At 37.7% G+C, this 22,994-nt stretch overlaps 1 protein-coding gene across 2 annotated transcripts in view; it reads right to left on the bottom strand.

Annotated features, from left to right (window-relative positions):
* The window catches only part of plxna2 (plexin A2), a 470,104-nt gene extending 448,093 nt beyond the window's left edge, over positions 1 to 22,011 (bottom strand). For both annotated transcript variants that reach the window (XR_009826713.1, XM_062052547.1), the window contains exon 1: positions 21,819 to 22,011. The gene's annotated coding sequence lies outside the window, so the exon portion shown is untranslated. The remainder of the gene's footprint in view (positions 1 to 21,818) is intronic.
* Positions 22,012 to 22,994: the final 983 nt, after the last annotated feature.

The raw sequence follows: 22,994 nt of genomic DNA, 5'->3' as shown, positions 1-22,994 counted from the left end.
CAGACTGGCAGTGGAACCTCAGAGTGGCCATGGCCAGATCCTATCCCGCTCAAGCCCCCAAAACAGCCAGTTTGAGTTCGGAATGTCAAACTGTGGCCTTCACGGACTGGAGGATTCCTAACTTAGACTTAGACAAACTTTAATGATCCACAAGGGAAATTGTTCCACACAGTAGCTCAGTTACAATGATGGAAAGGGTAAGGATGGAAAGGACAATGCAGGTATAAAGTAGACTAAAAATGTACCGTAGTAACAATATAACATATATGTCATCATAGTGGATCTAACATAATAGGGAGAGAGTCCAGTCCATAGTGGATCTAACATAATAGTGTGAGAGTCCAGTCCATAGTGGATCTAACATAATAGTGAGAGTCCAGTCCATAGTGGATCTAACATAATAGTGTGAGAGTCCAGTCTATAGTGGATCTAACATAATAGTGTGAGAGTCCAGTCCATAGTGGATGTAACATAATAGTGTGAGAGTTCAGTCCATAGTGGATCTAACATAATAGTGTGAGAGTCCAGTCCATAGTGGATCTAGCATAATAGCGTGAGAGTCCAGTCCATAGTGGATCTAGCATAATAGTGAGAGAGTCCAGTCCATAGTGGATCTAACATAATAGTGAGAGTCCAGTCAATAGTGGATCTAACATAATAGTGAGAGAGTCCAGTCCATAGTGGATCTAACATAATAGTGTGAGAGTCCAGTCCATAGTGGATCTAACATAATAGTGTGAGAGTCCAGTCTATAGTGGATCTAACATAATAGTGTGAGAGTCCAGTCCATAGTGGATCTAACATAATAGTGTGAGAGTCCAGTCCATAGTGGATCTAACATAATAGTGTGAGAGTCCAGTCCATAGTGGATGTAACATAATAGTGTGAGAGTCCAGTCCATAGTGGATGTAACATAATAGTGTGAGAGTTCAGTCCATAGTGGATCTAACATAATAGTGTGAGAGTCCAGTCCATAGTGGATCTAGCATAATAGTGAGAGAATCCAGTCCATAGTGGATCTAACATAATAGTGAGAGTCCAGTCAATAGTGGATCTAACATAATAGTGAGAGAGTCCAGTCCATAGTGGATCTAACATAATAGTGAGAGTCCAGTCAATAGTGGATCTAACATAATAGTGAGAGTCCAGTCCATAGTGGATGTAACATAATAGTGTGAGAGTCCAGTCCATAGTGGATGTAACATAATAGTGTGAGAGTTCAGTCCATAGTGGATCTAACATAATAGTGTGAGAGTCCAGTCCATAGTGGATCTAGCATAATAGTGAGAGAATCCAGTCCATAGTGGATCTAACATAATAGTGAGAGTCCAGTCAATAGTGGATCTAACATAATAGTGAGAGAGTCCAGTCCATAGTGGATCTAACATAATAGTGAGAGTCCAGTCAATAGTGGATCTAACATAATAGTGAGAGTCCAGTCCATAGTTTTTACATTAGTTTTGGATGATACCACACATTTAGGTATGGATCCGATACCAAGTAGTAGGATCATACATTGGTCATATTCAAAGTCCTCATCTGTCCAGGGACGTATTTATTAAGTTCATAAACATGTTTAGATTTATTTTTTTGAAAGATTTTGTGATGTTAAAAAATATTGATGTAATCAGAGTAGCATCGACTAGATACGCGCCTGTACTTGGTATCAATACAGTGGATGTCAGGTGTAGATCCACCCGTGGCATTTGTTTACATTGTGATGAGCTATTGTATCCTCCTACGGTGTGTAGTGAAGCATGTTTAGCTATTCCTCGTCCTCCAGTGATAATGCTACTTGTAAGAAACTTACTTTGTCGCCATGGAGGCCAGGATTAGTGATTTAGAAGTAGCTAAAACACTGCCGAATGCAGATGGACGCTAGCTGTTATAACTTCACCTTTATCTTTTACTTTTTACACCAAAATGCGTCCATTCTCCCTTTTTCTGTCTACACACTGTGTCTGCTTGTAAGTACTCTGTGTGTGTGCGCTGCCCAACATGCTCCTCTGCTGGTAAAACCAGCAATGTCACCACGTGACGACGACATTCCGTCACGCCTGTAAAAAAAAAAAGGACGGGGCAGGGGGGAACCGGTACTTTTTAGAGGCGCTATAGTACCAAATATGATTCATTAGTATTGCGGTGCTATTCTAGTACCGGTATATTGTACAACCCTAGCTTGAGGTGGTTCATTCCTGGCTAACCGCATATTTATCAGGGTGCGATCACGGAAAATGAGCAGGGTGCTGTGAGTCACATACACAACATGTACCTGGCGACCATGACTCACCTGGTCGTCAACAGAGGGACCACCGACTCCCACACGTTTAGGAAATAAAGGTCACCATGGCAATACCGAGAGGCCACAAGGGGCCGTGGTCAACCACAGGGGGGCAGACCAGAGACACACATCCCTCCTTTTTGGGGACCACCCTCATTTAGATAGATGTCACCACCAGGTCTATTTTTGTGTAACGTGCTTAAGGCCGATGACAAAGGAGTCAGGGACCACAGGTGGCCCCTGTGCCGCACTTTGGGCAACCCAGCTGTAGAAGCTAACAGTTAATGGCCACTATAGTCTTGTTTTATCATATATTGCTGCCTTTGCACCTGTCAATGTTGACTTTTGTAGGCACTTTAAAAATCAACAAAAAAAAAATCCTGACTTTGGAGCAATGTTCACGGACTCTAGTATCCGTCTCTCTGCTAGATGCAATTGGGACCATGATTTATGTCATCACTTGTTGATGTCTCAAGAAGGGTGGAAATACAGGAACATACACACACACACACACACGCACGTCTTGCCGACTTTGTGAGGACCCACGTTTGGTTAGTAGGTTGTGAGGGCCCCCCTTTCCACTATAGCTAGAAGGATGAAAGACATATATCTAGCACTAGATGGGAGTAGAGAGTTGCAACCTCACTTCAGAATGCAAAACACACAAAGTAATAAATATTTGACTTCTGTAGTTGTGAGGACCTATTGCTGTTGCTAGGTAGATTTGACCGTACACACACATAGTAATAAGTTGGCCATTTTTAGGGACAGCAAAGTACTCAAAGAAGGTAACACATCTAAATTGAAAATATATCATACCTTGCTCATTTCTCAACCTATTTTCATTCAGTTTACATTATTGTATAAATGTACAAAACATGTACTACATATACAAATATACGTACATAATAAGTAGAAAATTAAACATACACAAAATGTTTACATAAATACATACAGTACAGTTTATATCAGGGGTGTCCAAAGTGCGGCCCAAGGGCCATTTGCGGCCCGCAGCTAATTGTTTAGCGGCCCGCCACACATTCTGGAAATACTGTTGTAAAAATAAAAAAGAACATTAAAAAAAGTGAAATGAGGTGAAATCTAACGAGAAAAAGTTGCAATGTTGACACAAAAGCTGCCATGCAGGCTGTTTTTTTTTCTCCTTTTGTCTTTCTTTATTTTTCTTTTTTTGCCATTGCTCAAAAAAATAATAATAATGACAAAAAATCCATGTTATAATGAATTATTTTCAGCGCTCCAATTACGTCAAATATTTCACTTTAAAATGTTTTACGTGGTAAATATTGCATATATTGTGTAGTAGCCATATAAAAACATAAAAGTTTTCTTTGGCAAAAGCGCATAAAACAAACAAAAATAATAGTTCCAGCATAAAATGGACAGATATATCTGAAGTTGATCTCGTAACTTAAGTGTTGAAAGTAAAAGAACAACCTAATAAAAATGCATCACTTTATGAGTGGGGCACCTTTTGGATCCCAAATATATTTAGTGGTATTTTATTTATCTTTTCACTGTGATTACTCAAAAATATGAAATAATTAAAATCAATGGTGTCCTGCATTATTGATCTTTTAGGGCTCTAATTACTAAATACTGCATATTTCAGTTTTACTATAATAAAAACTAAGTAGTTTTTGACAGAAAAGCCATAAAACACTGCAAGCATTAAATAATTAAAAAATAATAATAATCTGACTTATTTTTAACATTTTAATGACTGAGACCCTTTATGGTCCCCGGGACCCCTAAAGGTAAAATAAATAAAAAATCCATATATTTTGTTATGGTTTGAAAAGGAAAAATATCAAAATGGCCCCCAACATGCTTTAATTTGTCCGTGTGCGGCCCTCAGTGGAAAAAGTTTGGACACCCCTGGTTTATATGAACACACACACACACACACACACACACACACACACACACACACACACACACACACACACACACACACACACACACACACACACACACACACACACACACACACACACACACACACACACACACACACACACACACACACACACACACACACTCTCTCTCTCTTGTATTTGTTACCTTCCTGAGACCTACGAAAAATGCCTACTTCTTTAGGACCACCTTTTCTAGATATATAAAGATGTGTATTTACAACATTAATAATACATACAAACTAATAAAAAAGGTAAGCTTTTAGTTGTTTTTTTTATTTTTATTTTTTGTAATTGATTTTTAATCTTCATTATTTACTTTGTTATTACAGTATGTCTACATATACATGTGTATTTTATTATTTTTTATTAATTTTGTCCAAATTTATTACACACACTTGTTATTACATATGTTGGCCAGAGGGGGAGCACTTCAAATGTTTACACACACTTGTTATTTCATATGTTGACACACCGTCAATTTGAAAAATCCCTCCTTTTTGGGGACCACCCTCATTTTTGATAGATTTCACCACCAGGGGTGCAAATGAGACATTCTCTATTAGATGCAATGTTATTGATTTATGTCATCACTTGTTCACACCTCCTCATATGGAAGATACTTTTCCTTCTTCATGTCTCAAGAAGGGTAGAAATACAAGAACACACACAATACACACACACACACAGTCATCTGTTCCTGACAGCTGCCCCTTGGCATCCGACACTAGACCCCCCACACACCCCCCGCCACCCCTGCCTCTCCTTTTCGTTGTTGCTCACTTCTTGTCAAGTTGCCACAAACAAAACAAGCGCACCCTCCCCGTCACACCAGCTAATTGATTATTGATGGCGTCCGGCGGCTTGGGATGCAAAAGACGGCAGCGTACAGGAAGGGGAGCCGGCGGCGTCGCACGTTTCACCGCAATGGCTTCATTCGGTGCCGGAATCCAGCCTGCAACTGACGACGTCGGATGAAGAGCAAGACCCTCGAATGGTCTGTAACGTCACTCCTCCTCCCACTTGGAGACCCCCGAATGGTCTGTAACGTCACTCCTCCTCCCACTTGGAGACCCCCGAATGGTCTGTAACGTCACTCCTCCCACTTGGAGACCCCTGAATGGTCTGTAACGTCACTCCTCCTCCCACTTGGAGACCCCCGAATGGTCTGTAACGTCACTCCTCCTCCCACTTGGAGACCCCCGAATGGTCTGTAACGTCACTCCTCCTCCCACTTGGAGACCCCCGAATGGTCTGTAACGTCACTCCTCCCACTTGGAGACCCCTGAATGGTCTGTAACGTCACTCCTCCTCCCACTTGGAGACCCCCGAATGGTCTGTAACGTCACTCCTCCTCCCACTTGGAGACCCCCGAATGGTCTGTAACGTCACTCCTCCCACTTGGAGACCCCCCAATGGTCTGTAACGTCACTCCTCCTCCCACTTGGAGACCCCCCCAATGGTCTGTAACGTCACTCCTCCTCCCACTTGGAGACCCCCGAATGGTCTGTAACGTCACTCCTCCTCCCACTTGGAGACCCCCGAATGGTCTGTAACGTCACTCCTCCTCCCACTTGGAGACCCCCGAATGGTCTGTAACGTCACTCCTCCTCCCACTTGGAGACCCCCGAATGGTCTGTAACGTCACTCCTCCCACTTGGAGACCCCCCAATGGTCTGTAACGTCACTCCTCCTCCCACTTGGAGACCCCCCCAATGGTCTGTAACGTCACTCCTCCTCCCACTTGGAGACCCCCGAATGGTCTGTAACGTCACTCCTCCTCCCACTTGGAGACCCCCGAATGGTCTGTAACGTCACTCCTCCTCCCACTTGGAGACCCCCGAATGGTCTGTAACGTCACTCCTCCTCCCACTTGGAGATCCCCGAATGGTCTGTAACGTCACTCCTCCTCCCACTTGGAGTTCCCCCCCAATGGTCTGTAACGTCACTCCTCCTCCCACTTGGAGACCCCCGAATGGTCTGTAACGTCACTCCCCCTCCCACTTGGAGACCCCCGAATGGTCTGTAACGTCACTCCTCCTCCCACTTGGAGACCCCCGAATGGTCTGTAACGTCACTCCTCCTCCCACTTGGAGACCCCCCCAATGGTCTGTAACGTCACTCCTCCTCCCACTTGGAGACCCCCGAATGGTCTGTAACGTCACTCCTCCTCCCACTTGGAGACCCCCCCAATGGTCTGTAACGTCACTCCTCCTCCCACTTGGAGACCCCCGAATGGTCTGTAACGTCACTCCTCCTCCCACTTGGAGACCCCCGAATGGTCTGTAACGTCACTCCTCCTCCCACTTGGAGACCCCCGAATGGTCTGTAACGTCACTCCTCCTCCCACTTGGAGACCCCCACAAAAGGCGGCGACCAAACAAGTGGCGGACGGAACAAAGTGCGGAGTGTTTTGGCAAGATGTTCTAGCAGTAAAACAGATCCGACTTAGCGAGCTGTAATGAGTCCAAAAAGCAGGCTTCGCTACATATCTTAAAACTAAGCTCGACCAACTACCGGTATCTGCCAGTAAGTTAGGATAGTGGTACTGCAAGTGGGATCATGTAGCTTTTCTTCTGCGACGTTGCTAACCTAGCACGAGGTCCAAGTGTAATGTTAGCATTTAGCTCACATAGCTATGCTAGTGTTGCTAACCTGGCATGATGTTAAAGTGCGATGTTAGCATTTACCTCACATAGCTATGCTAGTGTTGCCAACTAAGTATAATGCCAAAAATTAATGTTAGCATGTGGCTCACATAGCTATGCTAGTATTGCTAACCTAGCACGAGGTCCAAGTGTAATGTTAGCATTTAGCTCACATAGTTATGCTAGTGTTGCTAACCTGGCGTGATGTTAAAGTGCGATGTTAGCATTTACCTCACATAGCTATGCTAGTGTTGCCAACCAAGTATAATGCCAAAAATTAATGTTAGCATGTGGCTCACATAGCTATGCTAGTATTGCTAACCTAGCACGAGGTCCAAGTGTAATGTTAGCATTTAGCTCACATAGTTATGCTAGTGTTGCTAACCTGGCGTGATGTTAAAGTGCGATGTTAGCATTTACCTCACATAGCTATGCTAGTGTTGCCAACCAAGTATAATGCCAAAAATTAATGTTAGCATGTGGCTCACATAGCTATGCTAGTATTGCTCACCTAGCACGAGGTCCAAGTGTAATGTTAGCATTTAGCTCACATAGCTATGCTAGTGTTGCTAACCTGGCATGATGTTAAAGTGCGATGTTAGTATTTACCTCACATAGCTATGCTAGTGTTGCCAACCAGGCATAATGCCAAAAATTAATATTAGCATGTGGCTCACATAGCTATGCTAATGATGCTAACCTGGCATGACAATGAAGTGTAATGTTAACCTGTAGCCCACGTAGCTACAGTATTGTCTCTAACCTAGCATGATATTAAAAAAGTAATGTTAGTAAGTTGCACACGTAGCTATGCTAATGATGCTAACCTATCATGATAAAGTGTAGCCCACATAGCTAAAAAAAAAAAGTTTTCTAACCTAGCATGATATTAAAAAAGTAATGTTAGTAAGTTGCACACGTAGCTATGCTAATGATGCTAACCTATCATGATAAAGTGTAGCCCACATAGCTAAAAAAAATGTTTTCTAACCTAGCAGGATATTAAAAAAGTAATGTTAACAAGTGGCACACGTAGCTATGCTAATGATACAAACCTATCATGATAAAGTGTAGCCCACATAGCTAAAAAAAAAAGTTTTCTAACCTAGCATGATATTAAAAAAGTAATGTTAACAAGTGGCACATGTAGCTATGCTATTGATGCTAACCTAAAATGATAATAAAGTGTAGCCCACATCGCTACAGTATTGTCTCTAGCCTAGCATGATATTAAAAAATAATGTTAAGTGGCACACGTAGCTATGCTAATGATACTAACCTATCATGATAAAGTGTAGCCCACTTAGCTAAAAAAAAAAATGTTTTCTAACCTAGCATATTAAAAAAGTAATGTTAACAAGTGGCACACGTAGCTATGCTAATGATGCTAACCTAACATGATAATAAAGTGTAGCCCACATCGCTACAGTATTGTCTCTAGCCTAGCATAATATTAAAAAAGTAATGTTGACAAGTGGCACACGTAGCTATGCTATTGATGCTAACCTAAAATGATAAAGTGTAGCCCACATCGCTACAGTATTGTCTCTAGCCTAGCATGATATTAAAAAAGTAATGTTAACAAGTGGCACACGTAGCTATGCTAATGATACTAACCTATCATGATAAGGTGTAGCCCACATAGCTAAAAAAATTTTTTTCTAACCTAGCATGATATTAAAAAAGTAATGTTAGCAAGTTGCACACGTAGCTATGCTAATGATGCTAACCTAAAATGATAAAGTGCAGCCCACATCGCTACAGTATTGTCTCTAACCTTGCACGATATTAAAAAGTAATGTTAGCAAGTTGCTAACGTGTGTGTCCCACTTTGCAGTTCAACTTTGTCACTGACAACTACACTGCAAAAACTCAGTGTTCAAAAACAAGAAAAAAAAATACAAAAATGAGGGGTATTTTATTTGAACTAAGCAAAATTATCTGCCAATAGAACAAGAAAAATTGGCTTGTCAAGACTTTCCAAAACAAGTCAAATTAGCTAACCTCAATGAACCCAAAAAATAGCTTCAAATAAGTATATTCTCACTAATAACTGCACTTTTCTTGGTAGGAAAAAAAAAAAAGAGACCTTTTTGCTCAATATGTTGAAAAATATAGCAGTTTTTGCAGTGTAGCGGGAGGAGCAATCGCATGAATAGCAAGTCAAAGGCCTTCTCATGAATGTGTGTCAGCCTAATGTGGACTCCATCGCCGGTCCTTCGGTTTACTTCTGCTGTGCAAAGCGGAGATTATCATGACTAAGTTGGCGGGAAGGGTGAAAGGGTGGGGGTGGGTGGTGGTGGTGTCTTAATCAACATTTGCAGCAGAAAGTGAAGACAAGAACCAACACCAAGGCCGGAGCAAGTCAGTCCAAACAAAAGCGGCATTATCATCTCACATGTGCGCCGAGAAGACAGTTGGGGGCAGAAAGGCTCGCGATTGGACGAGAGCAGGAGGGGGCGGGGGTGGGGCGGGGCTTCATACATAGGCGAGGATGCGTCTGCGGCGTTCATTCATTAAGATTTAGGTCAAGGATTCTGCTTCTGTGCGCAGCCACTTGTCAAATTCTCTCAAGATACTCAGTCCTGAGTCTGGCTGCCTGCAGGGCGTGTGTGTGTGTGTGTGTGTGTGTGTGTGTGTGTGTGTGTGTGTGTGTGTGTGTGCATGTGTGTGTTTTTGTATTTCTACCCTCCTTGAGACACCAACAAGGAAAAGTAACGTCCATATGAGGACCGATGGACAAGTTAGTGTGTGTAAGAAATTGAAATGCGCCCCCTTTGGCCAAATTGTATTTATTTTTTAAATAAAATAAAAAATTATATATATGTATATATATATTGTTAGTATATGTTTTAGAATATCAGTATTTTTCTAAATTGTTAAAAAAAATCATTATTATTCTAAAAAAATATATGTGATAACTATTGTTGGTATATTTTTGAGAATATTCATATTTTTCAAAAATCATTAATATCAAAAAAATATATATATGATAATTATTGTTAGTATATGTTTTAAGAATATTAGTATTTTTCAAAATTATTTCAAAAGTCATTATTTCAAAAGATTTTTGTGATAATTATTGTTAGTATTTTTGAGAATATCCATATTTTTCACAAATTTTTTCAAAATTATTAATATTCAGAAAAATATATGAGAACGACTTTTAGTATATTTTTGAGAATATTCATATTTTTCAAAAATCATTAATATCAACAAATATATATATGTTAACTATTGTTAGTATATGTTTTAAGAATATTAGTATTTTTCAAAATTATTTTAAAAGTCATTTCAAAAGATTTTTGTGATAACTACTGTTAGTATTTTTGAGAATATTCATACTTTTCACAAATTTTTTCAAAATCATTAATATTCAGAAAAATATATGAGAACGACTTTTAGTATATATTTGAGAATGTTCATATTTTTCAAAAATCATTAATATAAAAAAAATATATATGATAACTATTGTTAGTATATGTTTTAAGAATATTAGTATTTTTCAAAATTATTTTAAAAGTCATTTCAAAATATTTTTGTGATAATTATTGTTAGTATTTTTGAGAATATCCATATTTTTCACACATTTTTTCAAAATCATTAATATTCAGAAAAATATATGAGAACGACTTTTAGTATATTTTTGAGAATATTCATATTTTTCAAAAATCATTATCAAAAATATATATATATATATGATAACTATTGTTAGTATATGTTTTAAGAATATTAGTATTTTTCTAAATTATTTTAAAAGTCATTATTTCAAAATATTTTTGTGATAATTATTGTTAGTATTTTTGAGAATATCCATATTTTTCACACATTTTTTCAAAATCATTAATATTCAGAAAAATATATGAGAACGACTTTTAGTATATTTTTGAGAATATTCATATTTTTCAAAAATCATTATCAAAAATATATATATATGATAACTATTGTTAGTATATGTTTTAAGAATATTAGTATTTTTCAAAATTATTTTAAAAGTCATTATTTCAAAATATTTTTGTGATAATTATTGTTAGTATTTTTGAGAATATCCATATTTTTCACACATTTTTTCAAAATCATTAATATTCAGAAAAATATATGAGAACGACTTTTAGTATATTTTTGAGAATATTCATATTTTTCAAAAATCATTTATATCAAAAAAATATATATATATGATAACTATTGTTGGTATATGTTTTAAGAATATTAGTATTTTTCAAAATTATTTTAAAAGTCATTATTTCAAAAGATTTTTGTGATAATTATTGTTAGTATTTTTGAGAATATCCATATTTTTCACAATTTTTTTCAAAATCATTAATATTCAGAAAAATATATGAGAACGACTTTTAGTATATTTTTGAGAATATCATATTTTTCAACAATCAATATTAAAAATATATATATATATAATAACTATTGTTAGTATATGTTTTAAGAATATTAGTATTTTTCAAAATTATTTTAAAAGTCATTATTTCAAAAGATTTTTGTGATAATTATTGTTAGTATTTTTGAGAATATCCATATTTTTCACAATTTTTTTCAAAATCATTAATATTCAGAAAAATATATGAGAACGACTTTTAGTATATTTTTGAGAATATTCATATTTTTCAAAAATCATTATAAAAAAAATATATATGATAACTATTGTTAGTATATGTTTTAAGAATATTTGTATTTTTCAAAATTATTTTAAAAGTCATTATTTCAAAAGATTTTTGTGATAACTACTGTTAGTATTTTTGAGAATATTCATATTTTTCACAAATTTTTTCAAAATCATTAATATTCAGAAAAATATATGAGAACGACTTTTAGTATATTTTTGAGAATGTTCATATTTTTCAAAAATCATTAATATAAAAAATATATATATATGATAACTATTGTTAGTATATGTTTTAAGAATATTAGTATTTTTCAAAATTATTTTAAAAGTCATTATTTCAAAAGATTTTTGTGATAATTATTGTTAGTATTTTTGAGAATATCCATATTTTTCAAATTTTTTCAAAATTATTAATATTCAGAAAAATATGTGAGAACGACTTTTAGTATATTTTTGAGAATATTCATATTTTTCAAAAATCATTATCAAAAAAAAATATATGATAACTATTAGTATATGTTTTAAGAATATTAGTATTTTTCTAAATTATTTTAAAAGTCATTATTTCAAAAGATTTTTGTGATAATTATTGTTAGTATTTTTGAGAATATCCATATTTTTCACACATTTTTTCAAAATCATTAATATTCAGAAAAATATATGAGAACGACTTTTAGTATATTTTTGAGAATGTTCATTTTTTTCAAAAATCATTAATATTAAAAAAACATATATATGATAACTATTGTTAGTATATGTTTTAAGAATACTAGTATTTTTCAAAACATTTTTAAAAGTCATTATTTCAAAAGATTTTTGTGATAATTATTGTTAGTATTTTTGAGAATATTCATATTTTTCAAAAATGTTTAAAAAATAATTATTTTTCAAAAAACATATGATAACTATTGTTAGTATATTTTTGAGAATATTCATATTTTTCAGAAATGTTTAAAAATCAATTTTGTAAAAAATTATATATAACTATCTGGTATATTTTTCAGAATATTTATATTTTTCAAAAATGTTTAAAAATCATTAATATTCCAAAAAAATATATGATAACTATTGTTAGTATATTTTTGAGAATATTAATATTTTTCAAAATTTTTTACAAAGCAATATTGTAAAAAATTATATATAACTATCTGGTATATTTTTGAGAATATTTATATTTTTCAAAAATGTTTAAAAATCATTAATATTCAAAAAAAAAAAAGATAACTATTGTTAGTATATGTTTGAGAATATTCATATTTTTCAGAAATGTTTACAAAGCAATATTGTAAACAATTATATATAACTATCTGGTATATTTTTGAGAATATTTATATTTTTCAAAAATGTTTAAAAATCATTAATATTCCAAAAAAAAAAAAAAAGATAACTATTGTTAGTATATTCTTGAGAATTAATTCATTTAAAAAAAATCATTAATATTCTAAAAAATATATAACTATGTTTAGTATCATTTTGAGAATATTCATATTTTTCAAAAATATATATATAGAGAGAGAGAGAGAGAGTAAGAGAGAGAGAGAGAGAGACAGAGAGAGAGAGACAGAGAGAGAGAGAGAGAGAGAGAGAGAGAGAGAGAGAGAGAGAGAGATACTGTAATAACTTGAAGTAAATAATGAATATTAAAAACCAATTACAAACGGAAAAAAAATTAAAAAAATAAAAGCTTACCTTTTTTATATTTGCATAGTATGTATATATTATTAATGTTGTAAATACAAATCTTGATATACCTAAAAAGTATTAATAAAGCAATTTTCAGGGGTCTCAAGAAGGTAAGATATACAAGAATGTGTGTGTGTTTGTGTTCGTACGTGCTGGGTGTTGTTGACACAGCACTCGGAGCAGCAGGGACGTGATATGTTATGATCGTGATTAACGAAAGATAATGAACTTCATCCAGGGGCTTGACGGTGGACGCCATCGGAGGACGCCACACCCGCGCTAACAAACAGGAAAACAGGAAGTGGTGTCAAAATAAAAGTCCCCTAATTAGTAATCAGCAACGTTGACAAAAGTCGATGAACTTGGCCAACATTGGTGAACCTCACCACTACTTGACATAGGAAAACCTCACTTTCTTCCTGTTTACTTTGCACTTTCACTTGTACCGCCGCTCGTTTAGGCAGCAAAACGATCGGGTCTGACTCGAAGCTACGATGCGACGATATTTATACATGCTATCATCTATTTCATTGAATACATCACTCCAACCCTGTTTACTTGGTGTTTGGATGTTTGACGCAGCCCGTTTAGGCAACAAACTAGTCGGGTATGACTCTACTGGTTGCTGCCGAGTAGTGAACTCCCTTACGACTCCATGGCATCAACGCGTAGCTAATCATCAGTACAAGCGTTATTTATCAACTTTATTTTAATTTAAAAAACTATACTCAGGAATATTTACAGCTTGTTTAGGCAGCCAACTAGTCGGGCTTGGCCCAAAGACAAGATGCTGCACGATTTACAAACAAATAATTGTACATGTTTATCTTAGATGTTTGATCTTGTCTCCTTTGCTTGGTGTTTGGATGTTCACCACAGCCCTTTTAGGCAACAAACTAGTCGGGTATGACTCTATTGGTTGCTGCCGAGTAGTGAACTCCCTTACGACTCCATGGCATCAACGCGTAGCTAATCATCAGTACAAGCGTTATTGATCAACTTTATTTTAATTTAAAAAACTACACTCTGGAATATTTACAGCTTGTTTAGGCAGCCAACTAGTCGGGCTTGGCTCCAAGACAAGATGCTGCACGATTTACAAACAAAAAAATTAACATGTTTATCTTAGATGTTTGATCTTGTCTCCTCTGCTTTGTGTTTGGATGTTCACCACAGCCCTTTTAGGCAACAAACTAGTCGGGTATGACTCTACTGGTTGCTGCCAAATAGTGAACTCCCTTACGACTCAATGGCATCAAAACGTAGCTAATCATCACTACAATCGTAATCGATCAACTTTATTATGCTTTTAATTTAAAATACTATACTTGTAAATATTTACAGCTTGTTTAGGCAGCCAACTAGTCGGGCTTGGCTCCAAGACAAGATGCTGCACGATTTACAAACAAATAATTTTACATGTTTATCTTAGATGTTTGATCTTGTCTCCTTTGCTTGGTGTTTGGATGTTAACCACAGCCCTTTTAGGCAACAAACTAATCGGGCCTGACTCAGTTTCATCCTTTAATGGTTTCTGTAAAGTAGTTCGGGACATAGCAACAACTTCCGCAATAAGAACACTTTGATTTTGTTGATTCAAACCAATCCTGTTCACAACATGTTTAAATGTTTACCACAGCCTGTTTAGGCAGCAAACCAGGTCGGCCTGACTCTAAATAATAACTTAATTATGACAGCATGGCTTTAAGACATAGCAACTATACCATCCATGTAATAGCTCAAATCATCTTTATGTTTTCGACATGAAAATTTACCACAGCCCTTTTAGGCAACAAACTAGTCGGGCCTGACTTAATTTCACCCTTTACTGGTTGCTGTCCAGTAATTCAAGACGTAGCAATACATCATCAATAAGAACATTTGAATGTTTTCAATTTAAATCAATCATAGTCACGGTGTGTTCAGATGTTCACCACAGCCTGTTTAGGCAGCAAACCGGGTCATTGTGAATCGTGATGACTTCCTTATGACAACACGGTTTCAAGACATAGCAACTATATCATTGATACAATAGCTCTATTTAACTTTATGTTTCCAACATGCTTGGATGTTCACCACAGCCCATTTAGGCAGTAAGCTAGTCAGAACTGAAACCATGATGTTCACCACAGCCTGTTTAGGCAGCAAACCAGGTCATTGTAAATAGTCATGACTTCCTAATGGTTTCAAGACACAGCAACTACATCATCGACGCAATAGCTCAAATTATCTTTATGTTTCCGACATGCTTGGACGTTCACTGCAGCCCATTTGGGCAGTAAGCTAGTCAGAACTGAATCCATGATTTTCACCACTGCCTGTTTAGGCAGCAAACCAGGTCATTGTTAACAGTGATGACTTCCTACTGACAACAAGGTTTCAAGACACAGCAACTATATCCTCGATACAATAGCTTAAATTATCTTTGTGTTTCCGAAATGCTTGGACGTTTACTGCAGCCCATTTAGGCAGTAAACTAGTCGGAGCTGACTCAGGTTCTCCCTCTGCCGGTCACTGCTCAGTAGACTGACTCCTCGGCCTCCGGACACAGCAACTCCAGTACATCAGCGACGCAAACATGAACGCCGCGCTAGGATCTTCCCCACCGCAGCCCGTTCAGGCAGTAAGCTAGTCAGAACTGAATCTATGATGTTCACCACAGCCTGTTTAGGCAGCAAACCGGGTCATTGTAAACAGTGATGACTTCCTTATGACAACACGGTTTCAAGACACAGCAACTACATCATCGATACAATAGCTCAAATTATCTTTATGTTTCCGACATGCTTGGAGGTTTACTCCAGCCCATTTAGGCAGTAAGATAGTCAGAACTGAAACAATGATGTTCACCACAGCCTGTTTAGGCAGCAAACCAGGTCATTGTAAATAGTCATGACTTCCTAATGGTTTCAAGACACAGCAACTACATCATCGATACAATAGCTCAAATTATCTTTGTTTCCGACATGCTTGGACGTTCGCCGCAGCCCATTTAGGCAGTAAACTAGTCGGAGCTGACTCAGGTTCTCCCTCTGCCGGTCACTCCTCAGTAGACTGGCTCCTCGGCCTCCAGACACAGCAAGTCCAGTACATTAGTGACGCAAACATGAACGCCGCGCTAGGATCTTCCCCACCGCAGCCCGTTCAGGCAGTAAGCTAGTCAGAACTGAAACCATGATGTTCGCCACAGCCTGTTTAGGCAGCAAACCGGGTCATTGTAAACAGTGATGACTTCCTAATGACAACACGGTTTCAAGACACAGCAACTATATCATCGATACAATAGCTCAAATTATCTTTATGTTTCCGACATGCTTGGAGGTTTACTGCAGCCCATTTAGGCAGTAAGATAGTCAGAACTGAAACAATGATGTTCACCACAGCTTGTTTAGGCAGCAAACCAGGTCATTGTAAATAGTCATGACTTCCTAATGGTTTCAAGACACAGCAACTACATCATCGATACAATAGCTCAAATTATCTTTGTTTCCGACATGCTTGGACATTCACCGCAGCCCATTTAGGCAGTAAACTAGTCAGAACTGAATCCATGATGTTCACCACTGCCTGTTTAGGCAGCAAACCGGGTCATTGTAAATAGTCATGACTTCCTAATGACAACATGGTTTCAAGACACAGCAACCATATCATCGATACAATAGCTTAAATTATCTTTGTGTTTCCGACATGCTTAGACGTTCACCGCAGCCCATTTAGGCAGTAAACTAGTCGGAGCTGACTCAGGTTCTCCCTCTGCCGGTCACTGCTCAGTAGACTGACTCCTCGGCCTCCAGACACAGCAACTCCAGTACATCAGCGACGCAAACATGAACGCCGCGCTAGGATCTTCCCCACCGCAGCCCGTTCAGGCAGTAAGTTAGTCAGAACTAAATCAATGATGTTCACCACAGCCTGTTTAGGCAGCAAACCAGGTCATTGTAAATAGTCATGACTTCCTAATGGTTTCAAGACACAACAACTACATCATCGATACAATAGCTCAAATTATCTGTGTTTCCGACATGCTTGGACGTTCGCCGCAGCCCATTTAGGCAGTAAACTAGTTGGAGCTGACTCAGGTTGTCCCTCTGCCGGTCACTGCTCAGTAGACTGACTCCTCGGCCTCCAGACACAGCAACTCCAGTACATCAGCGACGCAAACATGAACGCTGCGCTAGGATCTTCCCCACCGCAGCCCGTTCAGGCAGTAAGCTAGTCAGAACTGAATCCATGATGTTCACCACAGCCTGTTTAGGCAGCAAACCGGGTCATTGTAAACAGTGATGACTTCCTTATGACAACACGGTTTCAAGACATAGCAACTATATCATCGATACAGTAGCTCAAATTATCTTTGTTTCCGACACGCTTGGACGTTCACTGCAGCCCATTTAGGCAGTAAGATAGTCAGAACTGAAACAATGATGTTCACCACAGCCTGTTTAGGCAGCAAACCAGGTCATTGTAAATAGTGAGGACTTCCTAATGACAACAAGGTTTCAAGACACAGCAACTACATCATCGATACAATAGCTCAAATTATCTTTATTTCCGACATGCTTGGACATTCGCCGCAGCCCATTTAGACAGTAAACTAGTCGGAGCTGACTCAGGTTCTCCCTCTGCCGGTCACTCCTCAGTAGACTGGCTCCTTGGCCTCCAGACACAGCAAGTCCAGTACATTAGCGATGCAAACATGAACGCCGCGCTAGGATCTTCCCCACTACAGCCCGTTCAGGCAGTAAGCTAGTCAGAACTGAAACCATGATGTTCACCACAGCCTGTTTAGGCAGCAAACCAGGTCATTGTAAATAGTCATGACTTCCTAATGACAACATGGTTTCAAGACACAGCAACTACATCATCGATACAATAGCTCAAATTGTGTTTGTTTCCGACATGCTTGGACGTTCGCCGCAGCCCATTTAGGCAGTAAACTAGTCGGAGCTGACTCAGGTTCTCCCTCTGCCGGTCACTCCTCAGTAGACTGGCTCCTCGGCCTCCAGACACAGCAAAAGTCCAGTACATTAGTGACGCAAACATGAACGCCGCGCTAGGATCTTCCCCACCGCAGCCCGTTCAGGCAGTAAGCTAGTCAGAACTGAATCCATGATGTTCACCACAGCCTGTTTAGGCAGCAAACCGGGTCATTGTAAACAGTGATGACTTCCTAATGACAACACGGTTTCAAGACATAGCAACTACATCATCGATACAATAGCTCAAATTATCTTTATGTTTCCGACATGCGTGGAGGTTTACTGCAGCCCATTTAGGCAGTAAGATAGTCAGAACTGAAACAATGATGTTCACCACAGCCTGTTTAGGCAGCAAACCAGGTCATTGTAAATAGTCATGACTTCCTAATGGTTTCAAGACACAGCAACCACATCATCGATACAATAGCTCAAATTATCTTTGTTTCCGACATGCTTGGACGTTCACCGCAGCCCATTTAGGCAGTAAACTAGTCGGAGCTGACTCAGGTTCTCCCTCTGCCGGTCACTGCTAAGTAGACTGGCTCCTCGGCCTCCAGACACAGCAAGTCCAGTACATCAGTGACGCAAACATGAACGCCGCGCTAGGATCTTCCCCACCGCAGCCCGTTCAGGCAGCAACGAGGTGTTCAAAGCTGACACTTGGCGGAACATCACCTCCAGCGCCGCCTCGCGCACAACGGCGACACGCTTCCTCCTGATAACGCCGATGCTAATTAGCTCGGACCAAACAAGCTCCTCACAATCAGACCGACGCCGGCAGCCGGTTTGTTCTCCTAAAACGCAGCAATTTGCGCCCCCGCCGCTTAAACGGGCATTAAAATAACGAGCGTGATGCGCCGCCTTTACAGCGCAGGCGAGGGTTTGATTGCACGGGGCAGCAGGATTAATACGCTCGCCGTCCGCCCGAGCAGATGTAACGTTATTTTCATGCAAATGCGAGGCACTCGGAGCGGGCGCCAGTCCTTCGGGAGGCGTGGCAGCCCGGAGATTTGTGGGCACGCCAGGCCAGGCTGCGGCGTCCGTGTGGACTCTCCGCCGCTCTCCAGTCGCCGGCTGGGCTTCAGCTCGGCACAATGAAACGGCGCCCTTTCACAAAGACGCCGCACCGTATATGGAAACTCCCGGCAGAACACGTGACCCCCCCAGACTTCAAAGACCCCGAAACCAGCGAGCACTTTGGCGACGGAGGCCAGGAAAAACCAACAGAATGATAACATTGTCTTAACTTATTTATAGTTATAGTTATATTAATATTGTAAATACATTGATATATCATTTTACATGCAGAAAAAGTTCTAAAAGAAAATACTACAGTATATGTATTTATTATATTTTTATCATCATAAAAACATGCAATATTCTTTAAAAAAAAAAAAGGCTACCACTTAGATATCCTATTGTTTTTTAAGACATTAAAAAAAGTTTTTACACGATTTTATGGAAAAATATGAATATTCTCAAAAATACTAACAATAATTATCACATATATTTTTTTAAATAATGAATTTTTAAACAATTTTGAAAAATACTAATATTCTCAAAAATATATGAACGGTAGTTATATATTTTTGGAAAAATAATGTTTTAAACATTTTTGAAACATATGAATATTCTCAAAAATATCACGTGTTTTAGAATAATGTTTTGAAAAATACTAATATTGTAAAACATACTAACAATAGTTATCATATATGTTTTTTAGAATATTAATGATTTTTTTTTTTTACATTTTTGAAAAATATGAATATTCTCAAAATTATACTAAAAATAGTTATATATTTTTTAGAATATTAATGATTTAAAAAAAAAAAAGTTTTAAATATGAATATTCTCAAAAAATATACCAGATAGTTATATATAATTTTTTACAATATTGATTTGTAAACATTTTTTTAAAATATGAATATTCCCAAAAATACTAACAATAATTAATACATATATTTTTTTAAATAATGACTTTTTAAACAATTTTGAAAAATACTAATATTCTAAAACATATATTAACAATAGTTATCATATATATACATTTTTGGAATATTAATGATTTACATTTTTTTGGAATAATACAAATATTCTCAAAAATATACCAGATAGTTATGTATAATTTTTTACAATATTGATTTGTAAAAAAAATTTAAAAATATAAATATTCTCAAAACTATACTAACAATAGTTATCAAATATTTTTACAAAAATTATTTTTTAAACATTTTTGAAAAATATGAATATTCTCAAAAATACTAACTATAATTATCACATTTTTTAAAATAATGACTTTTTAAACAATTTTGAAAAATACTAATATTCTAAAACGTATACTAACAATAGTTATATACATTTTTTTAGAATATTAATGATTTTTTTAAAATAGGAATATTCTCAAAAATATACCAAAAGTCGTTATCATATATTTTTTTGAATATTAATGATTTTTCAAACATTTTAGAAAAATATGAATATCCTCAAAAATATACCACAATAGCTATCACATCCTCTTTTTTTTTTAGAATAAATATGATTTTTTTAAACAATTTTGAAAAATACTGATATTTTAAAACATATACTAATTATCTCATGTATATATTTATATATATTTTTAAAATATTAATGATTTTTAAAACATTTTCGAAAAATAATAAAAGCATGCAATATTATTTTTTTTAAAAAGGCGACCACATAGATATCCTATTGTTTTTCTTTAAAACATTAAAAAAAAAGTTTTTATACGACTTTATCATGCACGTCAAGATTATTGTCGAACGTCAATGTTTGCAATATAATACATATTCATTGAAAATCTATTCATCTTAAGTTTATCTTTTAAATAAATAGGAATTTTCAATGTATTGATTTTTTAATATTTATAAATAGGTTTGTAAAGGTTAATCATTATCCAATTAGTATTCATTCGCAGCAAAAACATCACACGCTAGTCTAAGTCTCATTTTCATTTTATTATTGTATTAAATACTTATAAAAAACTGGTATCATGTTCACACCTTATGTAGTTTAATAACTATATGATAATTGAGTACACGATTGTTATTGCTAATATTGTATTGTGTATACACACATATATATATATATATATATATATATATATATATATATATATATATATATATATATATATATATATATATATATATATATATATATATATATATATATATATATATGTTTTTACAATCGCTATAATTTTTTTGTAGATTTTAAAATATTTTTTTACGATTTAATAAGGCTTATTTATTAACAACATATTGTTGAATGACTATAGAAGTGTGTTGCACCGAGAAGCTCACTATTTGGCAAGCTCATAATCTCACTTTATGTCGTGATTGAGTATCAAGTTGTAATTGAGTATTTTTTAATGAATGGAAATGTTTGACTTAATAACGACATCGAGGACGTTTGTTTGTTTTTTTTCTACTTTTCTTAACTGTTTGCAGCGAGAGGCTCACTATTTGACGTTTGCATGCCGCGTCCCCATGCAATGTATGCGGGCTCACTATTTGGCCAAAGGTAGCAGTTTTATTGACATCTCGGTTGCCAGGCAACACCTTCGAAGGGGGCTCAGTAAGTCACAAGTCACACGAATATAAGACGGAATAGAAATAGGAGCACGTGCATGCAGCCAGGTTTCGTCACACTCACCTCCTCATCCCGCCCGTCCCCCCCGATGGTGCCTCGATCTGCCGGCACGTCGCATCCACAGCGGGGACAATAAAACAGCAACAACGTGTCCGGTAATCTCCCGTGGAAATTCCCTCCGCACACCTGTACTGACCCCCCCTTCTCCCCCCTTCTTATAAGGCAGCAACTTGAGGTAGGTGAGAGCATCAAATTCCTCCACGTGACCACGACGACGATGATGATGATGATGATGATGATGAAGGTGATGGCGCCAAAAGTCCTGCGTGGTGACGCTGCTGCTGCTGTGCGGACATCGCGGCGCGCCTCACTGAGCAGGACACACTCGGACGCGCGGCTCCATCATCGTCTTCATCATCATCATCATCATCATCGTCGTCACCAGCAGCGCGAGGGAGGTGCGCGCGCAGCACACACACACACACACACACACACACACTCACACACACACACACACACACGCAGAAAGACAACCCGACGCTATGAACACACACACACACGCGCACACGCACGCACGCACGCACACGCACACGCACACACACACACATGCACACGCAGAAAGACAACCCGACGCTATGAACACACACACACACACGCACACACACACACGCACGCGCGCGCGCAGATGCTCACGCACACAAAACCTACACGCACTCACGCACACGCGCGCGCACACCCACACAAACGCCTACACGCACACGCTCACATGCACGCGCACACACAATGACACTCATGCTTACACGCACACACAGACACACTTGCTCATACGCGCGCGCACACACACTCTTACACACACACACTAACACGCACATGCACACGCACACACGCTTGCTCACACGCGCATTCACACAAACGCCTACACGCGCACACTCACACACACGCACACACACACTTACACTCATACTTACACGCACACACACACTTACACTCATACTTACACGCACACACACACTTACACACACTCTTACACGCACAACACACGCACACGCGCGCGCGCGCACACACACACGCGCACAAACGCCTACACGCACACGCTCACATGCACGCACACACACAATTACACTCGTGTTTACACGCACACGCTCACATGCACGCACACACACACAATTACACTCGTGTTTACACACACACACAGACACACTTGCTCACACGCGCGCGCGCACACACACGCTAACACGC

Source organism: Entelurus aequoreus, linkage group LG07 (assembly GCF_033978785.1).
Source record: "Entelurus aequoreus isolate RoL-2023_Sb linkage group LG07, RoL_Eaeq_v1.1, whole genome shotgun sequence".
NCBI classification, from domain to species: Eukaryota; Metazoa; Chordata; class Actinopteri; order Syngnathiformes; family Syngnathidae; genus Entelurus; species Entelurus aequoreus.
The sequence above is the reverse complement of the archived record's forward strand: the minus strand, read 5'-3'. Positions and strand labels throughout refer to the sequence as shown.